We start from the raw sequence: 8,986 nt of genomic DNA, 5'->3' as shown, positions 1-8,986 counted from the left end.
AAATGTACAGTCCTTTGGGTTTTTACCCAGGAGTGGTATAGCTGGATCCTATGGTAGTTCTAGATTTTCGAGGGCTCTCCACATTGATTTCCAGAGTGGCTGCATTTAGACTCTCTCCACATAACCTTTCCAGTGCTGCCATTTGCCTTCCTGATGATGGCTACGTCAACAGGAGTGAAATAGGACCCCATTATCATTCGGATTGCATTCCTCTGGTGCTCATTCATATTTCTTCATTTGAAAACTCTACTCAGTTCCTTATTCCATTTTTAATAGACTGTTTCCTTCTCTAGTCTTTTGAGTTCTTTGCATATTCTAACCATTAAGTCTGTCAGAGGTAAGCTTTAGGTCTTAAGTTAAGGTTTTTTGGTCGATTTGGAGTTGACTTTGTGCAAAGGCAAGAGATACTGATCTAGTTGCATTCGTTTCCATGTGAATATCAGGTTTCCCCAGCATCATTTGTTTTCTACAGTGAGCACATGTGGCATCTTTGTCAAAAATCATGTGATTTTAGCTTCACAGATTTGTGATTAGGATTCTGTTGCATTCCATTGATCTACATATGAGTTTTTGTGCCAGGCTCATGCTGTTTTTATTTCTATGGCTCTGCAATAAAACTTGAACCCGGGTGCCCTTCTTATGCCATATATTATGCCATCATGTTATAATAACCTCTTTACACTTATTCTGTTGTGATGGTTTATATATGCTCAGCCCAGGGAGTGGCACTATTAGAAGATGTGGCCCGGTTGAAGTAGGTGTGGCCTTATTTTGGTAGGTATGTCACTGTGGGTGTGGGCTTTAAGACCCTCATCCTAGCTGCCTGGAAGCCAGTATTCTGCTAGCAGTCTTCAGATGAAGATATAGAACTCACAGCTCTTTCTGCACCATGCCTGCCTGGATGCCACCATGTTCCCGCCTGGATGATAATGGACTGAACCTCTGAACCTGTAAGCCAGCTCCAATTAAATGTTCTTATAAGAGTTGCTTTGGCCATGGTGTCTGTTCACAGCAAGTAAAGCCCTACCTAACTAAGACACCTATATAACTGCAACTTCATACCCTTTGGCCCATCTATGGTGGTTTAAGTAAAAATTAGGCTCACAGGGAATGGCACTTTTTAAAAGGATTAGGAAATGGAGCCTTGTTGGAGGAAGTGTGTCACTGGGGGTGGGCTTTGAGGTTTCAAATGATCAATCCGGGCCCAGCATATCTCTCTCTCTCTCTCTCTCTCTCTCTCTCTCTCTCTCTCTCTCTCTCTCTCTTCCTTCTGCCTGCTGATCCAGTTGTAGAATCTCAGCTCCCTTTTCAGCACCATGTCTGCCTGCACACCACCATGCTTCCCACCATGGTGACAATGGGCTGAATAAACCTCCGATCCTGTCAGCCAGCCTCAGGTAAATGCCTTTCTTTATAAGAGCTGCTATGGTCATGGTATCTCTTCACAACAATGGAAACCCCAAGATACCGTCTCTTCTCTTTCCCTCTCTGCTTTGTCCTTGGTACATACCATTCATTTATTGCTGTATATTTTAATTTTTTTTTTAGATCCATATAGGTGAGATTGTGTGTTGTTTTTCTGTTTCTGTCCAGTTTATTTCACTTGGCACAGTGTCACCCTTGTTCACCCATAATGTCATCCTTGTGGTTACAAATGGCAGGACTCATTTCTGTTTTCAGGAGAAATTATTAATAATTTCAGGAGAAATTATTCCATTTTACATGTTCAGTTTTAATGCACAATTTATTTTGCTCTTTATATTAGTTAAGAAAAAAAATAACCCTCTGGCAGTGGGCAAAGAGACACCTTGTTGTTGTTGTTCTTATTATCAGTCAGGGGCAGAGCAGATGCAATCCTTTGTTTGTCTTAGCTCCATGCTTGGCTTGGTGGCCAAAGCTGTTTTATGCCTAGAACACATAAAAATCAAATCAAATCACATCAAACCAGGCAGCACACAGCACAGGAGGAGAAAGACAGAGAGACCTGCATTTTGCCATAGACCTCCTTCCAGTGCACACCACAGGCAGGCCTTAGCCACTGCTTGCTGCCAAGCAACACATCGTGGACTCAGGAGGTCACCCAGGGGCCTGCCAGCCATATGGCCAGCCTGCAGCTGGAGCCACCACAATGTGTGTGTGTGTGTGTGTGTGTGTGTGTGTGTGGTGGTCAGATGAGAGAGAAGGAGAAGTGGGGCAGCTTGAGCATTATGAAGAGAGATGGAACTGGAGACTCAGTGGATAGGAATAGCCTCTTGTGAGGCCATGGTAAGGTCCCAGCTGGAGCTGCTGTTAAGGGCCATGTCTGAGTCCATGGCTACACAGTAGCAGGGTCCGTATCAACATCCATACCACAGAGAACATGGTGAGGTCCCTGTTATGTGCAGCCACTGGGGATCCCATGGATATCCAGGTGCTGTGCAGAACTGCCCCTGCCCCTCACCGGTGGGGTGCTCTGGAGAGCTGGCCCCATTTCTCAGAGGCAGCAGCACTTGGGAGAGCTGGTCCTGCACCTTGGCCAGGCAGCACAGTGGAGCTGGCCCTGGTGGCAGGGGTGTGGGTGAGCTGGCCTCGAGGATGTGATTATGGGAGAGCTGAATACACCGATCATCTGTTGCGGGGTGGTATGGATGCAGAGTTGATGTCCCCTTGCCCCTTGACAATGGAGGCAGTCGGGAAAGCAGCCCACAGGGTCATGAGCACAGGAGATCTATCCTTGGCCCCTCTCCAGCTGCAGCACTAGGGAGCAGGCCCTGCACCTCACCTGGACAGCACAAGAGAGCTGACCCTGGTGGCAGGGCCTGTGTGAGCCAGTGAGAGCAAGGGAGAGCTGGCTCCACCACTCTTATGCCATGAGGTGGCTTGGGAAAGGGGTGGTGCCTCCCTTGCCACCTGCGGTAGTCAAGAGAGGTGGCTCCAAGCTCATGACCGTAAGAGGGCTAGCCCTGCCCCCTCACCAGCTATAGCACTGGGGAGCAGGCCCTGCACCTCACCTGGGCATAGTGGAACTGGCCCTGATGGCGGAAGGCACTGGGGGAGCCAACCCAAAAGGGTGTGAGAGCGGAAGAGTGCAGACCCTTGCAGGCTGCAGCACTTGGGAGAACGGGCCCTATGCCTTGACTGAGCAACAATATGGCGCTAACTCTAGAGTCCTGGGTGTAGTTGAGCTGCCTCTGAGAGCAGGAGAGCTAACTAATTCTGCCTTCTACTGAGTGGCCTAGCCAGAGCAGTGCTGAAGAGCTCGCCCTGGTGGTGCAGATAAGGGTGAACTGTCGGTGCAGATAAGAGAGATGCCTGGTCCAGACCCAGGGCTCTGAATTGGCTCACACCAAAGTCTATATCTTCTATGAACGGTTGGGACAGGTGAAAGGGGGCAGTCCTGCTAATCCAAAACAACAGAATCTTTATGACACAGGGCAACAAGAAGATAACTGCGAGGAGTGCCGGTGAGGATTCAATATTGATGGTCTCACAGAGGCTAGAGATCTTGAACCATACCAATGACTCAGTGCAATGAACATTTGCAAGTTAGGGTGTGTGGACAGAGGGATATACTGTGGGACACAATGTGCCAAACTACAGCTTCTATAATGAGATGCTCCTCATGCTTGTGTGTGTGTGTGTGTGTGTGTGTGTGTGTTTGGGGGGTTGCAAGGATGAAGGGCAGATAGGAGGGGATGGGAATATGAGCAGGGCTGGGGATGCATGATGTGAATCTCACAAAGCATCAATACAAAGTTTTCAAAAAAGAAAAGGATAATACATATATATCATACTGTTACTTAGAATTATATATCATAAACAAAACCCTCAATCTTCCAGCGGGTATACTCCCACTAGATAGAACTGTATGTTGTTGTGAACATTTCAGTATATACAAACACTTTAAAAAACTGAATTCATACAAATACTAATAATTCTAGTCCAAAGCAAAAGACCTTGTTTTGTCCTCTCCGTGACACATTTCTGTGTCTCTCATCCCTCAAGGACGGTGCTACCTCCAAGGAGAATTACTTAGTGACAAATCCTAGCCACCTTCCAGAATTAACTAGCAGGAGAGAGTGTTAACTCCACACAACTTAATCTGCTTGTGCTTGTACTCAGATGCCTGTCTCAGGATCTGTACCGGGGGAAACCCAGGGCATGGCACACTGCTACTCACCTCCCCCCTAGGGCATGGCACACTGCTACTCACCTCCCCCACAGACTCCCAACTACTAATACATGCTCTTGTAACAGCCACCAATATGCAAATGAAAAGCAAAATGGCAAATAACAGAATCATAAGCTATATATGGAAAGCGAAACACAGTACATGTTCAGTAAGAAAAATTACTTCCTCATACTCCTTTCTATTTTAACAGTCATTGTCTCTATGCTTTTATAGAAATACAACTACATTATTGGCAGTAGTTTTATTTGTGAGCTAAATTGTAGGTGTACAGTTGGATGAAGAAAGAAAAGAAAATTAGGAAAGGGGTGAGGGAAAGATAAATACACGTGTTTCTAGGGTGAATGCTTTGTCATGAAGTGGCTTTTATGAATCATGCACACTAGCAATGTGTCACTTGATCCACGTGTTCACCACAGGATCAAATGTGGGAACAAATGAACAGGAAGCCCGGATTTGGGTCTCAGGCAAGAAGGAGGAATTGTTTCTTTTCATTTAGCTTTATAGGTTAAATAAAAATAAAAATAGTATTCTCAGATTGATAAATTTAATATGAGCTGAAAATATAGCAAAACACCTCTTAGCTGTTTTAATGTGAAAAACTGTAAGTCTTTGCCCTAAACCTTCTATAGAGATGAAAGGCGAATATAATGCTGAAAAAGTCTCTATATTGGACATAAGGAAGGAAGTCTTTTAAAAACATGAACTACACTCAAGAGACACAGGCAGTGGAATCACTTGAGCCAGCGAATTTGTGACAAGCCTAGACAACGTGATGAGATCCTCATTTTGATTAAGTCAAAAATAAAACAAAAATAAAGTATGAATTATACTTTAAAACTTAATTTGTAATTTAAAGTTTAAAATGCACAGGGTAGTTACTCCCCAAGCACCAACAGTGTGACTTCCTATATGCAACTTTATTTTATGAACAAAAACAACATCACAAATTGTTCAAAGGTGTAACTCTTGGCATGGAAGTGTTCTTTGATCTCTTGTATTGGTCTATATAGAAATTTTCATAAAGTGCCCTTTTTGTGTGAAGAACAGCAAGCACTATTATATATGGAGCTGTTTATGCTCTTTATTCACACAACAAATGTACTCAAATAGATCTGTGGTTGTTCCTCTCTTGGTCTCTGAGATTCTCTCTCCCTACCAGTTGGAGACATCCCCATCAAGTCCTTAGCTGTGACTGAGTGTTGTGTAACACTCCTTCACCAGGGAGAGCTTACCTATTTGACCTTAGCATTTGAACAACTGAACTTCCAGATAAGCCACAGGAGACACCCCTGCATCTCTGCTTGCATGAGCTGCTTCTCTCAGACAGCTCTTCAATTGCCACCCAGAGTTGTGAGATTTGCATGGATTAAAGTTCAGGTTCTGCTGCTGGTTTTGGTGAATGATTAAAGACAAGATGTTACTGGCAGTGGATAGTAGCTGGGGGAGGGAAAATCATTCTTAATTGGTGATATGACAACTCCTAGGGGTCTCATGCTCAAGTGAATGGCTGCACACCCATGCATGTGAGGGCACCGTTAGCTGGATGAAGCGGGATATGTTAAAAAATACTCAGTATTGGGAGGGCCACATGGTATGTAGGAGGAACTAGATGGGTAAAGAGAGTGCATATGATCATATTTTGTCGTGTACATGTATGAAATTGTCAAAATGAAGAAAACTGGAAAAGAAACTGTGAGTTAAAATTTAAAAGAAGCAAGCTAGATTGTCTAATAAATGACTCTAGTTCTTTCTGGGTTCTATGGATGAGCTAAATGGGGTTGGGAACTCTGCTTTCTCACTTGTAGAGGCCAGTCTCTGAAGTAACTGGGATCACTAATGTGCCTGTGGGTGAGCTTTCTCTAGTAGGAAGGACTAAGCCATAAACCAGTTTCACATAAGTGACAACAGTGCTGTTGGTTTGTGACTGGCACCAAACTCCAGCCGTTTACCCTTCCAGCTCTAGGTCTACCCCACTTTGACATATAGAGTAGAGGAGAGCAGAGAATGGATCCCCCACTTAAAGCCCAGCCCTGTGTGATCTAGTTGCACCCTCAGAAGACTTGGGCAGGAAGGGGGCTAGAGAGACCTAGAGTTCACAAGTAATTTAGAGGAGGGTATCAGACTACTGAGATTACCTTACTTTTCAGTTGGAAATGTAGCTGGGAACCAAAGCATAAAACCTATATCTTACTTAGTTAGAGTTTTGGTGTTCACAATAGATCTTAATATTATTCTTTAACAAGTCAAATAGTCACATCTAACTAAAATGGATTTTCTAGTTTTGGGATCAGAGAGTGATGGATTATTTTGGATTGTATATACTAATAATCTTCTGTGTTGTGTACTATTGTCTTGGAATACTTTTGGTTTGGCTAATTACATGTTTTGAAGCATAGGGGTCTTTTTTAGTCTTTAACTATTGCCCTGCTTTATGTATTAGGTATTGGCCACTGCATGTGTTTGAGAATACAAATGGTTCTTCAAGGGCTAGGGATACAGTTTTGTAATTGTAATTTTTTTCAAACCTTTTTTAAAATGAGGGTTCTTAAATGCTTTAATCTCTCTTGTAGTCCATTCCCCACCAGAGGTAGTGGAAAAGAAAGGACATGGGGGAAGTGGATCTGTTTAGAAAGGTTTTTTGGAGCAACTCCCATCTGTGTTGTTTGTCTGGAAATCGGCAGTTCAGTTCACAGATTAGCAAGGCATCAGCAGTTCGATCCACTAGCAAACACCTCATAGATACACCAGCAGCCCAGTTTGGTAGAGTCGGGATAGCCACAGCAGTGGCATGGCCTAGCAGAGTCAGCCAGGCTTCAGCCTCGGCCCCAGTCAGCAGGAGGAACCAGGAGGGACACCAGGAATTCTCTGCTGTGCCTCTCTCTCAGGTAAGTGAAGATCAAAGAAGATGCAAGGTGCACAAGAACTGTACAGTTAGCTGTGCCAGCAAGCCAAGCTCTGTCTCTGTTACTCCATCCTATTTATACCCTCCAAACATCACGTGTCCTGCATGTGCCTTGCCTCAGCATGGGTCTTGCTTCAGCACATGCATCCAATCAGCCTGAGTCCTTGGAGTACCAACAAATGTGGTTCAACTACAAAAAGTAAGTCAGACCAATATGTGGGTGTGGTTAGCAAGGAATCCTTCATCATGTGTCCTTTCGCATGTTTGCTTTAGCAGAACATCCTCTCTCCTACGTCTGCTTCAGTGAAATGTTCCTTCATGAGTCTGCCTTAGTTTTTCATCTGTGTCCATTTTAACAGAATGCAACTTTACGTGTTTGCCCCAGCAAAACATCACCCAACTTTCCAAAGAACCTTTAAGGTTCCTCTTCATAGTTCAATGCTACAAATCTTGCCTACTATGCAGAAGAACCCAATTTGGTCCTTAGAGCTACATCAAATGTGTGTGCGTGTACACACAGACACACACACATACATCAACCAAAACCAATAAACATGCAAGACATGGTGGTTCATAACTGTAGTTACAACACTTAAGAGATAGGAGAAGGATCATTGCCTTCTGATCAAAGCCAGTCTGAACTACATAGTGTGGTTAGGCTATACTGGCCTAAACAGAGAAACTACTTCTTAAAACCAATCAAGAAAAAAAAATGTAAAAAGTACTGGACTGATTTCAATGGATATGTAACTTTTCAACTGAGACCACACTAATGTATTTAAGGCACAATTAATTTCTCTCTGCTGATCTGTTACTATATTTAATTCCAGTTCTGGAGCTTTTACTCAAAAGTTACTTGAATATAAGAACAAATAATTTTTTAAGCTAAGATATTAAAAAGAAGAAGAAGGAAAAGAAGAAGGAGGAGGAGGAGGAGAAGGAAGAGGAGGAGGAGGAGGAGGAAGAGGAGGAGGAGGAGGAGGAGGAGAAGGAAGAGGAGGAGGAGTTGGAGGAGGAGGAGGAGAAGGAGAAGGAGAAGGAGAAGGAGAAGGAGAAGGAGAAGGAGAAGGAGAAGAAGAAGAAGAAGAAGAAGAAGAAGAAGAAGAAGAAGAAGAAGAAGAAGAAGAAGAAGAAGAAGAAGACGAAACATTTTCAGCCTCGTATTTGCTGGCCTTTCCGCTCATACCTCATCTAAAGTAAATAAAATAAATCATCCAACATATGGTCATGTAGTAACATCTTCAATGAATGGGGGCTTTGTGCGTAATGAAATGTCTAAAGCTCTCCCATGTGTGACTGTTACAATGTGTGCACTCATGCCTTCCAGCACCTGACACTCTAATGTGATTTGAAAACTTTGTTTTCCTTTACACTTCCTCTTTCTTTGTAATGGCCACATCTGCTTTAGAAATTTTGTGATTTTTTTTTTTTTTAAAAACTTCCTTCTGTGAAGGAGCTTTTAGCTTGTACAGTATTACAATTATCTTTTTTGGCAACTTGAAAAATATAGTAAAAGTGGTAATGAATTGAATTATAAACAACTGAAAGAGAATATTTTCTTTGTTGCTTTTTGGAAAAAGAGTCTCACATATCCCAGTTGGCACTGAACTTGCTATGTAGTGGAGGAAAACCTCGAACTTTTGATCCTATTGCATTCCTATCCCAAGTACTGGGAAATAGATGTGTACCACCAAACCAAGTTTATGTGATATCGAGGTGTCTTGGTTATTTACTATTTGTTTTTGTCATGTTATCTGGAAAGAGGAAACCAATTTTTTAAAAAATGCCTCAATCAGATTGCCTATAGGGAGGGCATTTTCTTTTTCTTTTCTTCTCTTGGTTTTTTTTTTTTTTTTAGGGGGGTGGGGGTTGCATCTTGATTAATGGGTGAAATAAGAGAGCCCAGTGCTACT

General features: G+C 43.1%; 1 non-coding gene across 1 annotated transcript; it reads left to right on the top strand.

Annotated features, from left to right (window-relative positions):
* The first annotated feature begins 1,780 nt into the window (after nt 1–1,780).
* On the top strand, nt 1,781–1,921 carry LOC116087889. Its single transcript, XR_004117679.1, has one exon. It is a non-coding gene; the product is annotated as a small nucleolar RNA SNORA48 (small nucleolar RNA).
* The last annotated feature ends 7,065 nt before the right edge of the window (nt 1,922–8,986 follow it).

Source organism: Mastomys coucha, unplaced genomic scaffold (assembly GCF_008632895.1).
Source record: "Mastomys coucha isolate ucsf_1 unplaced genomic scaffold, UCSF_Mcou_1 pScaffold13, whole genome shotgun sequence".
Classification (NCBI taxonomy): Eukaryota; Metazoa; Chordata; class Mammalia; order Rodentia; family Muridae; genus Mastomys; species Mastomys coucha.
The sequence above is the reverse complement of the archived record's forward strand: the minus strand, read 5'-3'. Positions and strand labels throughout refer to the sequence as shown.